Source organism: Acomys minous (genome assembly GCF_964271855.1).
Source record: "Acomys minous genome assembly, chromosome: 11".
NCBI lineage: Eukaryota > Metazoa > Chordata > Mammalia > Rodentia > Muridae > Acomys > Acomys minous.
Genome location: NC_140492.1, coordinates 66,780,326 through 66,801,975, shown reverse-complemented (window position 1 = coordinate 66,801,975; position 21,650 = coordinate 66,780,326). Strand labels below are relative to the sequence as shown.

Genomic DNA, 21,650 nt, shown 5'->3' with positions numbered 1-21,650 from the left:
TCCCAGTGGATCAAAGGCCTCAATATAAAACAAAGTCCACTACATCTGACAGAAAAGAAAGTAGAGAACAGCCTTGAACTCATTGGGCATAAACTCATTGGGCATAGGAGAAAACTTCCTGAATAGAACACTGATAGTGCAGGCACTAAAACCAACACTTAATAAATGAGACAGCATGAACCGAAAAGCTTCTGTTAAGGCAAAGGACACAGCCAACAGGACAAAACAATGGGAAAAGGTGTTCAGCAACTCCACATCCGACAGAGGGCTCATATGCAGAATTTATAAAGAACTCCATAAACTAGACATCAACAAACCTCAACAATCCAATTGAAAAATGGGATACGGATCTAAACGGAGAAGTCTCAACAGAGGAATCTCAGATGGCTGAGAAACATCTTAAACGTCCAACATCCTTAGCCATCAGGGAAATGCAAATCAAACCAACTTAGATCTCATCTTATACATGTCAGAATGGCTAAGATCAGGAACACAAGCGACAGCTCATGCTGACTGATGAGGATGTGGAGCAAGGGGGAACACTCCTCCATTGCTAGTGGGAGTGCAAACTTGTACAGTCACTTTCAAAATCAATATGACTCTTTCTCAGAAAATTGGAAATCAATATACCTCATGACCCACCCATACCACTCCTGGGTATATACCCATGATGCTCCATCCGACCACAAGGACACTTGCTCAACTGTTCATAGCAGCTTTATTCATGATAACCAAGAACTGCAACCTAGATGGGCCTCAACCAAAGAATGGATAAAGATGATGTGGTACATTTACACAATGAAGTATTACTCAGCTGTTTAAAAAAAAAAAGGCATCATGGAATTTGCAGGCAAATGGATAGAATAGGAAAACTCATCTTGAGTGAGGTAATCCAGACCCAGAAAGACAAATATGGTGTGTACTCACTTATAGGTGGATATTACCTGTAATGGGAGGGATAATCATGCTATAATCCACAGACCCAAAGAGGCTTACCACAGACATGCTATACAGTCCATAGACAAGGTGGTCTTAATTGAGGACTTAAGGATCTTCCTTAAAAGAGGAAATAGAATAGACTCAAGTGTGGACTGGGGGTGAATAGGCTGGGAACAGGAGGGATTAGGTTGGAGGATGGAGGGAGAGAACACCTAGAGACAACTGGATTTGAAGGCTATTTCAGAAGCAAGGTAGAAGAAATACAATGCAATGGAAACTCCATGAAATGTACAAGGGTGACATGCCACAGCCTGACCCAGCCATCCTCTGTAACTAGGCAAGGCCTCAAGTGGAGGGATTGGAACAGAAACTTAGCCACAAAACCTCCAACCTACAGCTGGTCATGCCTGCAGGGTGTGCTGGGACAGTATCATCAGAGAGGCTTTATCCAGCAGCTGCTGGGAGCAGATGCAGAACCCCACAGCCAAACATTAGGCAGAACTCAGGAATCCTACAAAGGAGGCAGAGCAAGGATTTAAGGAGCCAGAGGATTAAAAGACACCACAAGGACACAACCCACAGAACCAACTGACAGGGACTCAAGTGGGCTCAGAGATCAGGGAACCTGCACGGGTCTGACCTAGGTCTTCTGTATAGATGTTGTAGTTGTGTAGTTCTGTGTTCTTGTGGAATTCCTAATAGTGGGAGCAAGGGCTGCTTCTGACACTTTTGACTTTAGGACCCTTTTTCTCCTACTGGGTTTCTTTGTCCAGCGTTGATGTGAGAATAATGTGCCTGGTCTTTTTGTAGATTGTTGCGCTGTATTTGGTTGTCCCTGGAAGGCCTGATCTTCTCTGAGGAGAGGTGAAGGTGAGGAGGGAGCTGATCCAGGGGAAAGAGGAGGCGTGTCTGGGAGTGGGAGAGACTTGACAGAGGGGATTGTAATATATGCATTCAGGATGTAATATATGAGAGAAGAAGAAATAAAAAGGAAAAAAAATTAGTTGTCAGTAGAGATGATGCAAAGCCACCTAAATGGACTGGTACTTCAGATGTATAATAAACGTAACTTGAATGATTAATTTAAATGGAATTTGAAATTTTAAAAAAGTGAAAAAAAAATGGAATCATCATTCTCTGACGCCACTCACTGTGAGGAGAAAGCCTTGAGAAAGTGTAATCCAGAGTGGGGAGAGATTATCCCACAGTGCAGTGTGGGTCCCAGTGTGTGTGTGGAATGCCTACTACCTTCAGGAAACAAAGCTATCAGCTCGGCGTTCACGAGAGAGTCAGTAAAATATAGAAGCTTAGCCTTGTCAGGGTGTAGACAGTATTTTAAAGCCATGAAATTTAGGGGACTGTCCAGGAAGAGAGCACACAGAAATCCATCCAAGAGCACATCAGGATGTGACATAAAGACAGGGATGCACAGGAGAAAGAAAGGCCAGGGGCCTTTGGTCACCAGGGAGCCCAGAAGCTTGAGGAGAAAGTATTTAAAGAGGCATGAAGGTGCAACACAGTCACGTCGTGCCTAAAATCCCAGACAGTTGTGTGCCTTCTGGCTTTGGGTGTATGTAGGTCATTGGTGACCTTGTCAAAGGCGGCTTAAGTGGTGTGATGGGTCAGAAGAAAACCGGAACAGAGTCGAGACGAGGATGGGAGATGAAAGCAGTACAGACAGGAAATGTAGTTTGGGGTTTTTTGTTTGTTTGTTTGTTTGTTTTAGTTTTCTATTTTTATTTTTTTAAAGTGACTTCTGTGGCAGCATCAAAGAAACAGAACGGAGGGATGGACATACAGGTCAAGAGACAGTCACTGTTTGTTTTTCTTAATGGCTATTTAGAAAGGCATATTTGTTGGTCAAAGGTGTACATGTTTTGGAACAAGAGAGATCTATGTGAGAGGAGATGAATGCAGAAAAGGAACTGATAGCCGGAAGAAAAAAATGAAAGCCGTTGCAAGTAGATGGAAGAGTAGCCGCAGGAACAAACACAGCTAAGGAACTGTTGATGGAGAGAGAGAAAACACTTCTCTGACAGTCAGAGGGAAACATCGTGTTCCTCAGAAGTGGGAAGGCAGAGCACGTGGGAAATTGTAGGGGACCAAATGTGGAAAAGTTGATCCAAAAAGCTGAAAAGAGAATGTCCTGGAAGTGATGGTGGGACCCACCTAGTAAACCTATAGAGGCGTATGGTCACGTATTTAAAGTAAGCCGGTTGATATCGTCTCTGATGTTTTTTTATGACAGCCTGCTGCTGAGGTACACATGAAGGCAGAGTAAGAAACAGGGTGTTTCATCAGATGGGGATTTGCCAGATGCAATAAAAGGGAACCCTGTGGGAGAACTGAGAACTGAGATTGTTGGAGAAAGTGGTGATGGTGCAGAGGCGGCCTGGAGTAGGGAGTAAACCCAGCCATCATCAATGGGCGGTTCATGTGACTTCATGATCTACTAGGACTGGGCAGTATGCACAGGCGTCTTCCCCCCCACTCCCGCCCCCCCCCCACCCCATAAGGAAGTTCATTGCTGGCTTCCACTAGGCCCTGCCAGATTCAGAATCCCCCATCAGGGTTGTGCTTTGCAGCCAAGTCCCATGCATTCCTTAGACCTGGGAGGCAATGTGGCCAGCAGGAAAGAACCTCGGGCATGCTGCGAGGAGGCCTGGGCTGGGGTCACTTCCTGTGGCACTTAGCAGATGGACGGGTTTCTCTTCTTCCCTGGACTTGTTCCCTCTCGTGGTAACCACCCAGCCCAAACTGTAGTTTGGCACACAGTTCTGATGAGACGCTAAATGTCAAACCAGTAAGGAGGAGGAATTAGGAGACTGGGGAAAGTTACCAAATATTGCCTGACACTGTAAGGAGGCACCGAATGCAAATCTAAGGCTTTTTACTGGTGTGAGGTTTTGATTTCAAATGTCAGCGAATATAGGTCACCACGACCCAAAAGCAATCTGCCTAAAAGTATGAAATGGTCACAAGGATGGGGCAGCGCATTTCAACATCGGCCGTGGGAAGCAACAAGCTCTTTGTGCAATGGCCAGTCAGCCCACAGCCAGCACGGGATATTGCTGAAGGTGGCCAGTCTGGGCCCTACAGTGAGGGACACTTACAGTCACTCTGCAATCCTCTCAGTGCCTCGGTCTTTTCAAGCCTCAGTAGCCATCTCTGCAAAGTGGGAAGAATCGCTTTACTTCCTTCTCAAGCGCATCAAGAAGGTGAGATTATTTTTTTTTTTCCAAGAGACAAAAATAATGACTGAAAATTACTTTGGATTGCTCTGAAAAGCGGGTAGGTACAAAAGTGAAGTGTCACTCACTATTATTAAGTGTGAGGCAATCCTTCCTACCCCCACCTTGTCCCAGGGCGACAGTGCGAGCTGTGTGACAGGCTATTTTTAAATTCCCATCTCTGGAAGCATATGGTCCTGCATCATGCCAAAGAGTGAAAAATGACCTGCTTAGGTTTGTTTTCTTTTCTTTTCTTTTCTTTTCTTTTCTTTTCTTTTCTTTTCTTTCTTCTTTCTTTCTTTCTTTCTTTCTTTCTTTCTTTCTTTCTTTCTTTCTTTCAGTGGAAGATTGTCTGTGTTCCCAGGAAACATGATGTTTTCTGTTCTGAACATTGAAGGTAAGTGTTAAAGCTCTTACGTTGTCTAAAAGGAGTCCAGGGCCATGTGATGTGCTTAGGCACCGGAGAGTTCTCACCTGGGCAATGGTGTATGTACCCATTTTTTTCTCTGAGGTTTCTCTGTATTGGTAAAGATGTTTCCAAGTGAGTGGGATGATGCAGTGAGTGATCCACAAGTTTTTTTCTCTAGTGCTCCGACAGTTTTGTTCATTACATGGCAATATTTTTAGCTGTAATGATTTTTTAGAAAAAAATACTAGAGCATCTATTTCATGAGTACTTCAGGGTCTCCTAAAAGAAGAAAAGATTCGCCTCACGGTTTTCCTGGATATTTATTATTATTTCTTTTGTTTTCTGTCTTATTAGTAGCCACTGCTGCCCTTTAGAGTTTTGTTTATTTTATTTTTGCAGTGCTGGCACTTGAACCTGGGTCCCTGTCCATATGAGGCAAGTCCTCCAGCACTGAGCTTCTTATTTTTTAATTAGTAAATATTGAGTTAGGAACCAATTGGTATCATTATGCCATTTTCACTTACTGGTGAATTGTGTCCTCCCTCTGGCTTCTCCTTCCAAATCATCTCTCTTCTATTTTCATGTCGATTTTAAACATCTAGATCTCTCCTATAATAAGAAGCACATGATAATTATCTTCACAGCTATGGTTTATTTTGCTTAACATGATGTTTGGTTCTATCCATCTCTCCGTGTCATAATTTTGCTCTTCTTTACAGCGGAATAATATTTCATTGTGTAAGAAGACTATATTTTCTTTATCTAGTCATCTGTTAATGGCCATCTAGGCTGATTCTATAATTTGGCTATTATAGTAGGATAAGTGTAGTACATAAGTGTAGATGGGCAGGTGCCCCTGCACTATTCTGACTTGGATCCCCTTGGGTGCATAATGAGGAGTGATATAGCTTGAGCTATATAGAGTATTTCTGCTTTTAGTGTTTGTTCCCCAGCGACCTCCATGTTCATTTCCATAATGGCTGGACCAACTTACCTCCCCAGCAACAATCTCCAGAGGTTCCTCTGCCCACTTCCTTAGCATGGTTCCCCTCTATGTGTGACCTAACCTTACTGCTCTCTTCTGCTATGTGGCACCATTCTCAATCTTGTCAAACTACCCACTCACTGGATTTGATTTCTGACACCAAATCCCTGGACACCAAATTCCAACTGCACAGCTTGATCTTGAGTTAAGCAGTTGGAAGTGAAAAGGATGAAAGCACTTGTTTCCTGGGTTACATGGAACCCAAGTTTTTAGAAAAAAGAGGGAAAAAATCCACTGTTAAGTAAATATTGATCTCATAATCTTTTTCCTTTCCTTGTTCTCCTTCCATCCTATGTATTTTTTTTTCTTTTTCCACCTTCCTTTGTTCCCTGTAAGATCTAGGATCCAATGCTCTCATCTTTAGGTCAAGTGATGAATGAAAATCGAACTGAAGGTATTTCAAAGCCCTTTATTCAACAAAAAGGAATTTATCAATGAGATGATGAAGCTTACTCAAGAAGGTAGGTATGCATCTTTAAGAAACAGACATAATTGAGAAGTTTGGAGGGTTTTACACAACCCTGGGGACCAAAATGATTCAGTGTACTGGAGAGTGCGATTCACTGGGACCCTCCTGCCTCATAATTTCCACCCCCAGTACACAGTGTATTCATAGTTACAGAAACAAAGGAAGAGAGGTCTGTCTGGGCTCAGACTTTCGAACAGCTGCTGTCCGTCACTAGGAAAAGCCTGGTGGATTGCATTGGTGGTGGGAGTACATGGCAAGGTATTTGTTCACTTGGCAGCAGATAGGAAGTGAAGGGTCCAAGCAAAACCAGGGCCAGGCATAACCTTCAGATACCTGCCCTTGTCACCAACTTCTGAGCACGAGGCCCCACCTCGGAAGCGGGGAATCCAAGCATTCAAAACTTGAGCCCGGAGAAAGGGAGCGTTTCAGGTTCAAAGCATAATGCTCTCCCACTGGTGCCTAAAGGATCACAGCCACCCCATAATGACAACTTCATTCAAAGTAACTTTAAGAGTCCCCAAGTCTTGGTAAGTCTCAAGATTGTTCAAAAGTCCAGCATCTTTTCTCAGACTTGTCATAAACTCTTGACCATGAGTCCTCTTAATCCTCTTAAGTGTTTTGTTGTTGTTGTTGTTTTAAGTTACACATTTCCAAGACACAGAGGCATAAGTATCCACACTGCAAATGGCCAGACCAAGACTGAAACCTAGGAGGACACACGATAAGCCTCATGGCTCCATGGATGATATCTGGGACACATGGGCATGATACGAACTCCAGCATGTCTGTGTTCTACCTGCAGTACACATGGGCTTTCTCTTAGGGCTGCAGCTCTCCTTGGTAGGTGTTCCATGGTGATGGCATCTTCAGTACAACTGGGCTTCACTTTAACAGATTCGTAAACCCACCATTCAGGACCTGATTCTAAGGCATCTATCCACACTCCATATTCCCTGGCTTCGTAGGCTTTTCACTGGGATCTTTATGCAAGCCACCATGAGCCAGCCCATGACACACAGTTCAGTTTAGCAGCCCTTACAAACTCTCCTCCTTAGTACCAACCTTTTCTGCTTTTCTCATCAAGATCAAAATGCCAACAGAAACAAGTTAAGGTAGGAAGAATTTATTTGAGCTCACGGTTTCAGAAAGGTCTAGTCCACCAGAGACAGGAAGGTACAACGGAGCTCACAGCAGCAGGAACATTGCAGCAGGGAGCTTGTTTGCATCCCATCAGACAGGAAACAGAGATCTGTACCAAGGTCAGTTATAACCCCAAGTGACCTACTTCCATCGTCAGGCCCCACCTCCCCAAGTCTCCACAGACTTCAAAATAGTAGCACATTCAGGGGACCAAGTATTCACACTGTGAGCCTATGGGAGACATTTCAGATTCAAGTCCGATTCCTTATGGAAGTGGACTCAGTTTGGCTGGAGAACGTTCCATGTCTTTCTGATCTGCTTCTGTTGTGCCAGTGTTGTACCCAAAGCATTTTGGGGTGTTTTTTGTTTAGGATATTAGCAAGCTGGGATGTTGCTCTGGGCAACCTCTATACCTGCCATTTCCAGGCTTCTGTGACCAAGGCCGACCAGAAGGATAGGAGCCCAGTGACTTTAAGTACCAATTCATCTGTGTTTTGTGGGGTTTTTTTTTTTTAATTCTTTAACTACTAGTGTCACCCAATGACATTGAAATCAGTTTAAAGACATTGAAAGTATACTTCTATTCCTCAAGAAAACATCTCTGAATTTTCTAGTAAAAACGTCTGCCAGCTTTGTTCAGCCAAGTTCCTTTCTCCCTCCTTTTCTCTGACAATGAAAGTAGATTTGGTGCCAACACTGAGATCTGGCAGGTGTTTGATGACACATATTCCTGATAAATGTTTATTAGATAAGTTCATTCAAGCTAGCTACCCTAGCTTTTGAGGCTTCATTGCTACTTAATATAAACTCTCCTTAAAAACCAGATGTCCAACACATGGCTCAAAGATCTTTTTTTTTTTTTTCATTCTTCTTCTGGGTTCTCTGGCTTCTCTTGTCGTCTGGTGCAATGGAGCAGTGAGAGGCCTGGTGCCCAAGTCCTGACTCTGCCATGAGTGGGCGGGGTGACCGTGCGAAAGCCATTTTAAAATTCTGAGCTTTAGGTCGTTTGTTTCTAAAATCAAGGGGTAGGAGCTGTGATTGACAAGATTTATGACCTTTCCTGATGAAAAGACAGATTGGGGTGGCGTGGGGGACAAACCCAGTGAGACACAAAGACCTTATGGCCATTCCATACTGGGAATGTACTTTACATGATGGAATTAGCCGTCTCTATACCAGTCGCTCTCCAGTCTGGCATGAGGGGTTGTTGCTTTGTAGGCAGCAGCCTGGGGCTGAAGAGGATGCAGGGCAGAGTGCCTGAGAAAAGCTAGGCTGGTGAGAAAGACCCACAGACAACATGATTGCCTTAGCTTCATGGCACTGTTTCTGTGATTATGTTATGTTAAAGTGAAAGGACCTTCAAGACACTTAGAGTGTAAAATCCTGGGAGAGAAAAGTCATTAAGAACATTTCCAACCTCAAGGCTGTTCTGGATAACTCACTTGGAAGCTTTCACTTTTATGGCAGATTACTTTTTAAAAGAAAAAAAAAGGCCCCAAAAGCTTGCATGTAACGAATTACAATATAAAGCTCTCTTCTCGTCCATGAGGAAGCACACTGTAGGCTTTCCCACACATTCGAGATGCTTGCATATAGAATTACCATTTGTTCTTCGAAGAAATCCTATGAAATAAAGCGCCATCAAAACCTTCCCTTATGGGGTGGTAGAAAAATCAAGAAGCTAACAGGCCAGGCCCCTTGTCAGAGAGCTCAGATGGTGGAGGTCAGGCTGTGAGTTCACTCAGATCCCTTACAGGTGACCCGGAACTATCCATTAAGAGTATGCTCCAAGGCACTCTTCACTGCACAGGGCAGCTTCCTGTGGCCTCTGGCAGCCAGCTCTGTGGGCCTGGATCGGGGCCATACCCCTGAGCTCTGAACACTAATGTGCTATCATAGATCACCAGAGCAGCAGGAGAGAGACCCAGGGATCAGCTGACTCGCTCACCTGACTTTATCTGCTCTCTGATGCTCTGGGATCCAGAACTGGTACAAGGAACTCGGGAACCTTCCCCTGCCTCTTCTTCCTCTCTTGGAGCTTGGCATCCAAAACCAATGAGATTCCACAGGGCCCATGGCCACAGACAAGATTAGGAATCCCTGTGTGAATCCACCTACTAATCTTACTGGCCAGGACTGGCCAGAGTTAACATTCGCCCGAGTTTCTTTAGGGACTTCCATTAGCCAACCGAACCAATAAAGCCCAGAGGGACTAAGGCAGAAAGAAATGTGACTGCCCATGAGTCATCCAGTCTCGACCTTCGGCATGCTTTGAAACTGTGTTGTGAAATGTTTTCCAATCAATACACCACTGGGCAGTAGCAAGGCCTGGGGGGTTGTGCAAGCGGGGAAGCAGAGTGTTTACGCTAGGTCATTTGAGAGGCTCCAAGTTCCTGCTCAGAGCAGGACCCGAAAACACAGGGTCCCCATCACAGTGAGTAATAGAATCACAGAAGACCATGCACAAAGGAGGAACAAAAGTGGGACACCTTTCTTTTTGCCACAGATCAGTGAAGTGGGTGGCATACGCTCATACCCCCAAGCCGGAGAGTTTATCCTTTCCTGTCAAAGTCCAAGACCAGGGTTAACTCCAGATCACTGCCGGGCACTTCCGTGCTGCAGGCAGTAGCTCAAGCTCCAGGCATTGCGAGTGTCCGAGGTGAAGGAAGCAGCTGGCAAGAGAGGCAGGTGCACAGAACAAGGAAGCTGAAGGAGGGTTCAAGTCCCATCTGCCGCTGGCAAGGCCTCTTAGCTGTAGGAGTGGTCACGTCACCTGTCAGGCCCCTAGTCCCTTCCTTTCTACCAAGGGGACAAGGCATCTGCCCCACAGATCACATGAAGCTCGGAAGTGATGAGGGATGTGAAAACACTTTGCGAGCTGCACGAAGACAGAGGACTATAATTAGTGGAAATCCATTGGTGTGATTTTTGCAAGCTCAGATGGAAAGAATCTCCCAGTTAGGGGATGGCACTCAGGTATGACTTGTGGTTAAAGGGGGAAAAAACCCCCAAGCTTATAGATGAGCCTGTACACATGACAGAGAACATTTAAGTGCCATTTGGTGCCAGTCAGGGCCAGCTGCAAGCTTGGGTGGCTGGTAAATGTTTAACGCTGGTTCTATGGTGATGTAAAAAAAAAAAATACCCTGAACTATAAGACTGGCTGAGTTCTGTTGAGTAAGTGCTTGCACCATGCCCTGTTGACTCTGCAATATCAGTAAGTCATCAATAACACAGGGCGAGGAGTAAATGTCCACAGCTGGCCCACACATGGAGGTACATGCCAGTTTAGGCTCTTGTCCTCACTGGAAACTTCTGTAAGATTGGTTAGTACCGCATAATTTGCAAGCCTGTTTGACTCAAGGCACTCAGGTTTTAATAGATAGACACACTCTGTCTCCTCTTCTTATTCGTCAAAATGAGAATTCTTACTTTTATCTAAATTTGCACTGTCATTGTTATCGAGAATCTTAATGATGTCTTTGTCAAAACTCTTGACCCCTAAGCTACAGTCCTGATTTTATATGTTGCGGGGGGGGGGGGGGGGGGGGGGAGGTGTGTGTGTGAAGGAACATGACCCTTGGTTCTCAAGTCGAATGGCTGAAGAGTTGAGCGAGTAAGGTAGAACGGAACAATGCAGGTAAGAGGAAGGAGAAAAATCTGGAACCAATTATCAGCAATCTCATCTGTGAGACTTTGGACAAGAGGCCTGTTTTCCAAAGGCACAGATTCTATCTGTAAAATGGGAAGGGCTCTGCCTTTGCCTCCGTCAGAGCCCTGCAACTGAGACCGAAGGCGCTTCCATGAGGGCAGGAGTTCAGGAAAACAGCGAGCGGGAATTTGCCTTGAGCCGCTGTTATTATTTACTTCAAATGTTGTTTCGACTACACGGCTTCATTATTGACGATAAGTGAGAATCAGTGCCTTGGCAGACTAGCAACAGAGAGCAACTCAAACCCTATTCCTGGTGTCTGGGCCCCTGGAGTCTGTCCTCTGCTAAGTATAGCTGTCCTCAGGAAGGACTGTGAGAGACGCAGAAGGGCCCCTGAGGGATGGTAGGGGAGAAGTTTTGCCTGGGGCCAAGGGACATTTGGAAACGGCTTTTGCCCATAAGCCTTCACACTACCAGTGATCCATGGAGGTTAAAAACAACACTAAACCCAAGCTCTGTCAGATGCGACTTTATCATAACCTCCAAGAGCAGCCATCTCTGAAGCCAAAGGGCATTATGTAGACCTGGGAGTGTGTATTTTAAATAAGTGGTGGCATTAATTCACTTACAAGCAGAACTGAACCAAACAACAACAACTCTGCGTGACATAAAACTCGATGGGGTGGAAGAAAGGAAGGATGCTCTATTGATTGGCCAGGGCACTCAATAAAAACCGTTGCTTCTGGGGAAACCCTGCCTGCGCCATGGGAACCCACATTACGCACTGCCAGGCTAGGCCTCTTCTTTCTTCGTTACTAGCAAATTGATATCTCTGCTCAGCCAGCCACATATATGATGGTCAAAATGCACAGTCACGCCCCAGGGAGGCACACTTGACCACTGTAAAGGGTAAAACTATTCCCTGCTGCCTTGCTTTTACCAAAGGTCAGTGGAGAGACGATTTACCTAAAACATTGTCCACTCACAAGTTCCTCTGGTCCCCTTAGAGAAAGGTTCTGTTGGTTAATGCAGTGTGGGTTTTGTTTGTTTGTTTCGGGTTTTTTTGTTTTGTTTTGTTTTTTGTTTGTTTACTTGTTTGTTTTTCGAGACAGGGTTTCTCTGTGTAGTCTTGGCTGTCCTGGACTAAAGGCGTGTGCCACTAAGCCCAACCTGCAGTGTGTTTTATACCTGTCCCACCAGGCAAGGTATCAAAACCTGTCTAGCCTCAGCTGGGTGTGGCGGTGTAAACTTTAATTCTCAGAACTCTGGAGGCAGAGGCAGGTGGATCTCTGTGAGTTCACGGCCAGCCTGGTCTACCCAGTAAGTGCCTAGGGCAGCCAGGGCTATGTGAAAGACAAACAGACAGACAAACAAAACATTGTTCACTCTGTATCCATCTGCACTACCAACTTATCAGGATCCAGCTTAGACAGAGATACAGAACTGGAGAGATGCTGGACAAGGGGCTTCACATGTCCTGAAGGATTTCATTAGAGGTTGAAACTGAGCAGCCTGTCAGAGCAGCGTGTGATAAGCCTGGGATACCCATAGACACCGAGGCCTTCAGAAGCAGAGGAGCCTAACTGGGGGTCATTGCAAGGGGACAAAGCAAGTGTCCTTTGCAGGAGAACTTGTTCGCTTGCAAGAGGAGAGGAACTTCCCAGCAGAGGAGACAGTCTGTGCAAGGCATGCTCCATGCACCAACCAGGGTGGGAGGAGTGGGAGGGGTGGGGGGGGGTGGGAGGGGGAAGGGGGGATGGGAGAGGGAGGGGGGATGGGAGGGGGAGGGGGTGGGAACAATCTTATGCACTGAGGCCACAGCGCGGCCTGCATTACTAAAACAGGGAATTTGTAAGGCATGTGGCAGCAGATGAGGCTGGAATTAAGCAGGTGGGACTGCTCATGTTCCCAGCCCTTTGAAAGCCTTTGGAAGAGTCTCAGATAGACGAGGGTTCCTTTTTTTTTTTTTTTTAGAACTGAGTTTCTAGAGAGGCATTGTGGAGCCAGGTTGAAATAACCAAGGCAAGCTGAGAAGGCATTGCGATGCTGTTTGGATGAGCGATGACAGGGCTCTGAGCTACAGCAGTGGTGTCTGGGCTGAAAGCAGAGAAGGGATGTCAATGAAGAAGTAGAGTCTGGGTGTGGACAGGAGGCAGTGGCAGGGGCAGCTTGTGTGTGTGTGGCACTACAGCTAAGACAGTGAGCATGGGTGCTGGGCCAAGTTTGAAGGGGCGTTAACAAATGCGCTTTGCAATGGGTTCTGCTCGAGATGACTTGGGAAATTAGGTCTGATGTTTTCCTATTTTCATATCCTCACAGACTATTAGAAACACTGATTCAAAGCAGGCAGCCAAAGAGTATAAAGAGGAAGCCCCAAGGAGAGGGGCTCCAGCCCAGGCTGCCAGCAACTTCCACCCAGGAAGGCCTTGCTCTCAAGATGAGGTGGTGCTATGCCTACAGCAGCCTGCAGAAGGGTTGGCTGACCTCTTTTGAGGTTATTCCGGGTTACCCTTAGGCTCGAGGGGGAGGGTAACAAACCATCATGACGAAGACCTTTCACAATTGAGAGACGCCCCTGTCTATTTTACCATGTTTAGTGTCCTGACAGGAAAGTTGGGCAGGGATTGTAGTTGTGCAGCCTTTACGAGTATACACGGTCTCTCAAGGTAATTTCCAGGCTCCATTTTAGAGGACCAAAGCCTTCTCTAAAAGTAGGGAAGGAAGCATCAGTGAAATAGTGCCAGCCCTCTCTGACTCCAGAGCACAGTGCATCACCTCCATTTGTACAGCCTGACCCTCACGAGTGTCTTCCAAAGCAACTTGGGGGATGACTTATTACCCTATTTCACAGATTGGGAAACTGAGTCCCAGAGAGTGGCTCTTGAAAACCTGTGCTCTGCTTCTCTTGCTGCCTGTCCAGAGTTAAAGGGCCCTGCTGTGATGTACCCCAACAGTGCCCAACACCCAGAATCTTCTAGAAGGAAGCCCTCCTTCAGGCTTCAACAATTCGCTTACTGGCATTGTGAGATGCTAATGACAGAAGCCACCAAAAGGCAGGTTTAACTAAGCTGACTTCCTCCCTCATTAATGCATGCGGCCACTTGTCCCCCCCCTTCCCTCCCTTGTAAAGTCAGCCCTGGGTTGGGAGTCCCCTTTTCTTTTCCTTCTAAGAGAATTCATCTGCTTTGGGCTATACCAGACAAGCCAGCCTGAAAAACAGCCAATCAAGAAAACAGCCAACGAAGCTCCCCAAAGCCGGACTCTTCCAAGTCATATGACCAGATGCGGGCTCACTGAAGCTCTTTGTGACTTAGTTCCAGCTACAAAAAACGGGTCAGTAATAGTCCCATCAGACAGATGTGACAGTCTTAGGTCACAGTTAGGTGTCGTTAGCACTTTTGGAGTGTGGGAAATCCTCTGTCCATACCTGTCTCACAAAGGACAGAGTGGTAACAGAGAAAACACACTAGCCTCATGGGGCAGGCATTTGTGACGTATCCCGTGCATGTACATTGTGTCCTGCACAGTGACAAGAAGACAGACACCTGAGGATCACAGCTACACAATGCTTCCTCCCCACAAACATCCAGGTTGACAAATTCATCAGAAAATATAGTCAGAAACTCCTTCCAAAGAATCAATTAGTCCCACAATTATATTCCCCTGAGAAGATGAAATAAATGCACATACTTTCCATAATCAATCAACTCTACTGAAACTTTAGTCACAGATTTGAAAACTGCTAATAGACACATTTCAGAAAGGTGATAGACAGAGGTGGGATGGAAACGTTGAGTTTTAGTCAAACATTATCTTGGTCCCCAAAGATGGATGAACCCTGTTCTCCAATAGCAGACAAGTAGGGCCCAGAAAGCCCTCAGAAGACCTTTTATTTTATTTTATTTTTTTTATTTAACTCCACCCCACTCATTCTGCAGAAAAGGAAACTCAGACTTAAAAACATAGGGCTTCCAGTCAGACCAACAAGGTAGGGTCAGGTAAAGCCCGTGAGCAACTGTTTCTCCCCCCCCCCCCCGCCCCCCGCAGCCCCCAGATTTGCTGACTGTGTGCTGAAGTCTGGCTGGGGAAGCAGGATGAATAAGTGGAATCTATGTTGATGGCAGACAGCAACACAAACCATGACCCCAGCGCAGAGTGTGTGTGCTGTAGCAGATATACAGACACTGCGGAACATAGAGAATTTATAGTGACAACTCTGCCCCAGGGTTAGCAGAGAAGCCTCCACCTAAGAGTGAGCTTATGAGTGTATAAAGCAGACAGTGAAAGAGCATTCCAGGCAAAGGGAACAGAGCGAACCTAAAGCCTGGCGAGCGGAAGAACACAGTGTGTATGGAAAGCTCCATACATAGTTTGAAACAGCTGGGGGGTGGGGTTGGTTATAGAAAGTGCCACAGAACTATCTCTGGATGTCAATAGGTCTCAGCTGCCATTCTCCACCTCATTTGGCACGCTCCCTGGGGCTATGGCCCGTGTCCACCTAATGGGCCAATACGACACCTGGCCAAGTGCTGATGGCTTGGTAGGACTTAATGAATTCCCTTTGAAGATGAGAGACTGGCTGGTGAGGGAGAAAAGAATTTGCCACTCGAGTGAGTCAACTGGAACGGAAGGTGTGTCCTGGCTCCCTGGGCCTGGTGCTCTGACTGCCCAGCCAGACAGCTGGGGTCACCTCCCCTGGGGCCACAGGGTTCCACTTGGGGACATCACGTCTTTTCTCAGTAAGTCTTCCTAAGCCACGGAGCTTCTGGTGCACTCCTGGCCTCTGTAGTTTTACCAACATAATTGATCCCAGAGCTCTGCTCCCTGCATACCCATTGGCTTCCTAGGGAGTGAAGGCGCACACATGCCCTCCCTACCCAGAGCACCTGCACATCACAGCCCCCCGTGGGACAGTAGGGAGGACATGCAACAGGACACATAAATAGCACCACACTCTAGTCATCCTTCTGGGTGCTCTGTGCTTCCTGTCCTGTGTTCTGTGTTTCCTTTGGGGATAGCTGAGGCACCCAGAGACAAACAAAGGCTTAAAGTGACTCTGCCTGCAAGGGTAGAAGTGCTCCAAAGTCTCTCTTATTACTACCTACCTTCCTGCGCCTATTTCCAGGCATCGTGACCCCTGGTGAAGATGCTTCAAGATCGGGGTTGGGGGACAGGAGAGACCACTGAGTCTGACAGTTCTTTTGGCTGTCCTCACACATACACCAGGCTCACAAAATGTAAAAACAGCCAGGCACACTGTGCCAGGATGCACTGTGACAAGGGAAACCGTCCACATACCACAGTAGCCATTGAGCAGCCCAGACAATCCTCAATGACTAAGGTTTTTTTTTCCACTTACACTTGGTTCTTTTGCTTTCACTAGACAGTTGTATTAGCAAATGAGAGCCCTGAGCCAGCAAAACAGGTCCTGCTCCTGCAAGAACCATGGTCCCTGGCTCGCTCCAGATGCTTAGAGTCAGAGAACATTTATTCACCTAGGCTTTCCAAAGCACAGCTCCAAGCAACTTTCACCACAGAGTTGCTATGACCCTAGGAGTCAAGTGGGTGCAGGAAACAGCTGACAGCCTGCAAGCGAATGTGACTGGGCACCGAATCAAACTAGAAACAAGTCAGACACAGCGACTGCATTAACAGCGTATGTGGCTGACAAAGGACAAGTTCCCCAGATACAGGAGAGACACTATCTACACAGCCATAGGAATGGAAAATAAAAGGAAGTTATCAGACTATATAGCAATGTACAAAACTGGGAAAGGAAGTGGTGCACCTAAGCGCATACTCAGATGCAGTCACCAACAGCCCCTGGGGTGCTAATGTAAAAAGCAAGAGATGTCATTTTACAGCAGTCACCTTGGCCAGAATGCTTTAAGCTGGACAGTAGGAGAATTTGGTGATGTTAAACCACAATAAAACAGTAAGATGAAAGCTTGATAAAACAATAAATGGATATAACCATTGTGGGGGTAAATTGGCAATGCCCACAAAGGTTAGGCTAGGCATACCTTATATTTTAGAAGCTCTACTCACACAACCAAGGAAATCCTTGCATAAATACACAAAGGGCCTTGTGTAAGGACATTTTCTGCACCATTTCTTCTAAGAGGGAAATGTCAGTTAAAAACTCTTCCAGTACAGAACTACATAAGAAACCATATTCATATAAAGAAACCATATTCATATAAAGAGCTCTTATGGAGGTAGATGTTAACACTAATGAACTTAGGCTGGGGTACCAATATTGGTATCTTTAAAGTAACAATGATAAAAGAAAAAAAAGTAATTTTCAGAATAATTCAGTATTATATCATTCCTTAAATTTTTAGTCATAATATGTCCCCTGGAGGGGGAGACCTGGTAGTACTCAGAGGAAGGATAGCAGGCTACCAAGAAGAGACTTGATACCCTATGAGCATATAAAGGAGGAAGAAGTCCCCCTCAGGCACAGTCATAGGGGAGGGGAGTAAAGGGAAAGCGAAAGGGAAGAATGGGAGGATACAAGGGATGGGATAACCATTGAGATGTAACAAGAATAAATTAATAAATAAAAAAAATTTGGTCATAAAACAATGTTCTCCATTGTCCTACACACTTATTGGATAAATGAACCAAACATGGACAGGGCATGAACACAGCATCTTTGGGATGGTCATGGCACTGAGACGACAGACAGACAGACAGACAGACAGACAGACAGAGTCAAAGAGACAGAGAGCAAGCTAGGAAGAGGTGAGCTACAATGGACTCAGCAAGGTTTTATTTGTTTGTTTGTTGCCTTAAAGGGCTGAAGGGGCTGTGAAGAAATGCTGGCACCGAAAAGTCCAGATGTTAAGGAATATAAGCAAAGGAGTCAGGCTAGCCTTCCTATTCTGCTGGTCTGGGCACACACAAAGAGGCTGTGGCTGCCCCTTCTTCAAACATGGAGATTGCTGCATAAATGGGCCCAGTCGGTTTGACTTTCCTTGCTTTTGTTTACTGCTCTGGAGGTTGAACAAACAAAAGTGGCGGGGGAGCCTGATGTAGTGTGAACCATGCATTACCAAGTCCAAAGACTTAACTAAGTCCATGGCCTGTCACTCAAATTTCTTGTCACCTTGGGCACGATACAATACCTCCAGGGCCTACTTTCCTCATCTGTAAAATGGGCACAACAATAACACACCCCTGAGCAGTTGTGATAAGCAAATGAATATGTAAAATGCCTTTGCGAGTGTAACGTGCGATGCAGCTGGTCACTACTATTAATGACTTGGATTTTACTGCAAAGGAAACCCTGGGCCAGATTTACATTTCTGGCCGACGGTGACTCACAGCACTTCCCTCCTGGAGCACCTGGTGGAGAAAACAGGCCAAGGCATCATCCTGTGGTTAACTGCTTGAAGAGTTCATCGATTTTTCTCTTGGGCAGGTGAGTCTGAGAGCAGGGATTGAACACGATGGCAAAATCCCCCCAGAGAGGCTATTGGAGACATCTGATTTTCATGTGTGCAGCTCAGGTGAGAAGACGCTCTATATGCTGGATGTCCGCACCCACCCACTGCATGATAGAGGGAGACTATCCTGAGCTCTGCCTTGAGTCTGTAGGTCATGATGCTGAAACTGGGAGCAGCAAGAATGATGGCTCTCTCAAACGGCAAGAAACTAGGGTTTATCCAAGAGTCGTTTGTTAATTCAGGGTCAGCAGGGCTAGCCTTCCTTTTAAGTGCTTTGGTTTCTATAATATGCAAAGACTTCTTGGATTAAACCTGACCTCCATGGTTCTAATGACTGTTATCTGAAGAACACTCAAGACAATTAACTATGAAATGCAGTGGAACTCCCCCTTAATTGATCTTCCTGATCCATGTATTGGTTTTGCAAATGGGCTCTCTGGGATTGCTTCCATGACTTTACTTGAATGGCATGTTTGCTCCTAAAAGACGGTTCCTGGTATTTTTTTTCCACTAGCCCTGCCTCTGCCTTTACCTGTTGAATACTCCTACCTCCCTACATGCTTGCTCCGGGACATGACCAAAAACACCTTTTAGGGGCAGCAAAGCACAAAGGTCACAGCTCAGGAAACAGATGTGGTATTTGAATACAGAGCCCCCAAGGTACTCCCAGGGGATGGTCTTAGTGGCAATACTGCTGCTGATAACACTTCCCCAGAGACTGCAAGGAGCTATACAGCCGACACAAGGGCAAGTCTGACAGCCAGCCACAGCAGCACCCTGATTTGAAGAGATAGGGGGACCCCAAGGTTGTCACATTCCTTCCCAACAGTTGCTAACTGGTTCCACTAGCAACCCCCAGGATCTAAGAAAAGACTAATGCCTCCAGGTCTAGGAAGAGGTGGCCATGACACCTGCAAGACTCAAAACCTACAGAAGCACCCCCATGCCTGCTATCTCCTTGGTTCTTACGCAGAACTTGAGCAATAGGAAGGAAAGGAGCCACCTCTCATGATGTGGAGGAAGACACGCCTCTGAAGTAAAGGAGGCTGCAGAAGTTTGCTTAGATTTATTCCAGTTCTTTCCTCATGTGCAACTAGCATAGTGTCATTTTAGGATACTGTTTTATCAGCGATCAAGCCAGAGAGCCAGTGCTTAAGTCACTGCAAGGAACACAGGAGCCAGTCGGCTCACCCAGTGCCTTCAGTAAACAGTTTAGGAGAAGGAACCATTTGTGAAGCCAAAGCTGCCTGTACATCCCAGTTCACATTGCTCTGGCTTCCAGAATCTAGGGCTTAGTGCCCCTCCCCAGCCCTCACTGCACTCTCTTGCCGTCTGGGTTCTTCAGTTCATTAGAAGAGGAAGATGGTGCAAAGCAGATGCTCAGAATAGCCCACCACCCACCCACCCGCCGCCGGCGCCATTGCTGTGCCTGTTGCCTTATGTGTCCAACATCAGAATGGCTCCTTAAAGCAGTCGTTCTCAACCTGTGGGTCTTGCCCCTTCTTGGGAAGGCAGACAATTAGTTCACAAGGATGACACATGAGATGTCCTGCATATCGGACATCTACACTGTAGCAAAATGACAGTTACGAAGTAGCAACAAAAAATAATTTTATGGTTAGAGGTCACCGCCACACAAGGAACCATGGGACCAAGGGTCACAGCATTAGGAAAGTTGAGAACCACCGCCTTGAGGGGCATTTTAGGGCTGGAGGTGAAAGCATAAACTCTCTTCTATTACAGAGACACTTCTAGCTTCCTGTCCTGTAGAGAGGTCCTCAGAATGGCAGTAGACGTTTATTAGGGGTGCAGAAGGCCAAGCCCACCCAGACTGCCCTAGATCAGAGCAATATTTTAATAAGAACCGCAGGCAGCTGCTGGAACACCTTTGGCTTCCCCCCCCCACCCCCCACCCCCGCAAGGCGACCTTCACCAGCTCCCTGTCCTCCTACGTCTGCACCAACCTGTGATGCTGCCATTGCTTCTCTGCCATTTTGTACCCAGGACAAATCTCTTCCATCCAGTAAAATACTGCCTTAAAAATCTCACCTCCACCAAGAATGCTATCAGATCTTGCTAATTAGAAATCTCCTCTCCTTCTAACTCCAAATGTACACATGGCCTTGAATTTTCTGCCTCAAATTATGGGGGTCTTTATGGTCATAATTTCTCTCTCTCTCTCTCTCTCTCTCTCTCTCTGCGTTTCAAGCTCAGGTCTACGGCTGATGTATTTCTTTATTTCTCACAGCACTTTGCAATGCTTCAGTCACAAACCAGCTCCACAGCACTTCTGCCCATAATGCTTTCATCTCTTTCTAGTTTTGGTATTGAAAGAGATTCATAAATTCCAATTCATATTTTTGTCATTTTCACACAGTTATTGCCATATATGACTATGATCTAGACTTGGAAATACTCACCTAAAATATTTGCCCACATACCTGCAGACACCCCCTACACCCTCTGCTACACACACACACACACACACACACACACACACACACACACACACACACGACGCACGCACACACATGCACAGAAAGAGAGAGAGACATTTTATTTCTCTGTTTTCCACAGCTAGAATCGCAGTAAGAATTCATTGATGACATGTGAGAAATGACTGTCACTTGCATTTCATAGTCTTACCAAGAGAGAAGGAGGAATGTGGTCTTAGAATAGAATAGAACACAATGACACAGGCATCCCAGAGTCTCTAACAGGACCTGCCATTTGGGACAAGCAAAGGTCCCCTGGCCCTTGTTCAGTCGCTTAATGGAGAAGATTTCAAAGACAGAATGCCACTGGTGTCCTTCCAATTATAGAATCATCTGATTAGAATTACAGTAAATGCATAGCTCAGTTTGCATTGTCCTGATGTGAACCGCGAAGGAAGCCTCTCTTCCTGAAAGCATCTGAGGGTGCTGAACTCTGGTGTCTACTGCCACATCATGGTCTTCATGCCTGGGCTGATGCCTTAGAAATGGCACAGAAACAAGTTAGGACACTCCATTTCGGTGGACCTTAGAGCCCAAGGCACCAGAGCTCGACGGGGTTTTTCATTAATGTTTAGAAGAAAAACCGAAATGTCACACACTTCGGGCATTAGCCTAGTCCAGACATGCAGAAGGAAGGTTATCTCTGGGGTAATTTCAGAATTAGCTAGTCTAGCTTACTTTTAGTCTGTTAAATGGAGTCTAAGTGGTGGTCAATAGGATGCAGGTTTGTAGCAACTTCCATGATAAAACTGGCTCCAAGTCCTATCTGGCTATAGAAGAACAAAGTAGGAACTCTTCAGAATTGCAAATGCATCCTCGT

The 21,650-nt window shown here is 46.0% G+C and overlaps 1 long non-coding RNA gene across 2 annotated transcripts; it reads left to right on the top strand.

Moving 5' to 3' along the window:
• The first annotated feature begins 3,752 nt into the window (after window positions 1–3,752).
• LOC311608573 lies at window positions 3,753–14,929 on the top strand. 2 transcript variants are annotated; one of them, XR_014783019.1, is made up of 3 exons: window positions 3,753–4,157; window positions 4,511–6,084; window positions 13,805–14,929. It is a non-coding gene; the product is annotated as an uncharacterized lncRNA (long non-coding RNA). The 2 variants fall into 2 exon arrangements; XR_014783020.1 differs by having other exon boundaries at window positions 3,753–6,084; window positions 13,805–13,937; window positions 14,084–14,929.
• The last annotated feature ends 6,721 nt before the right edge of the window (window positions 14,930–21,650 follow it).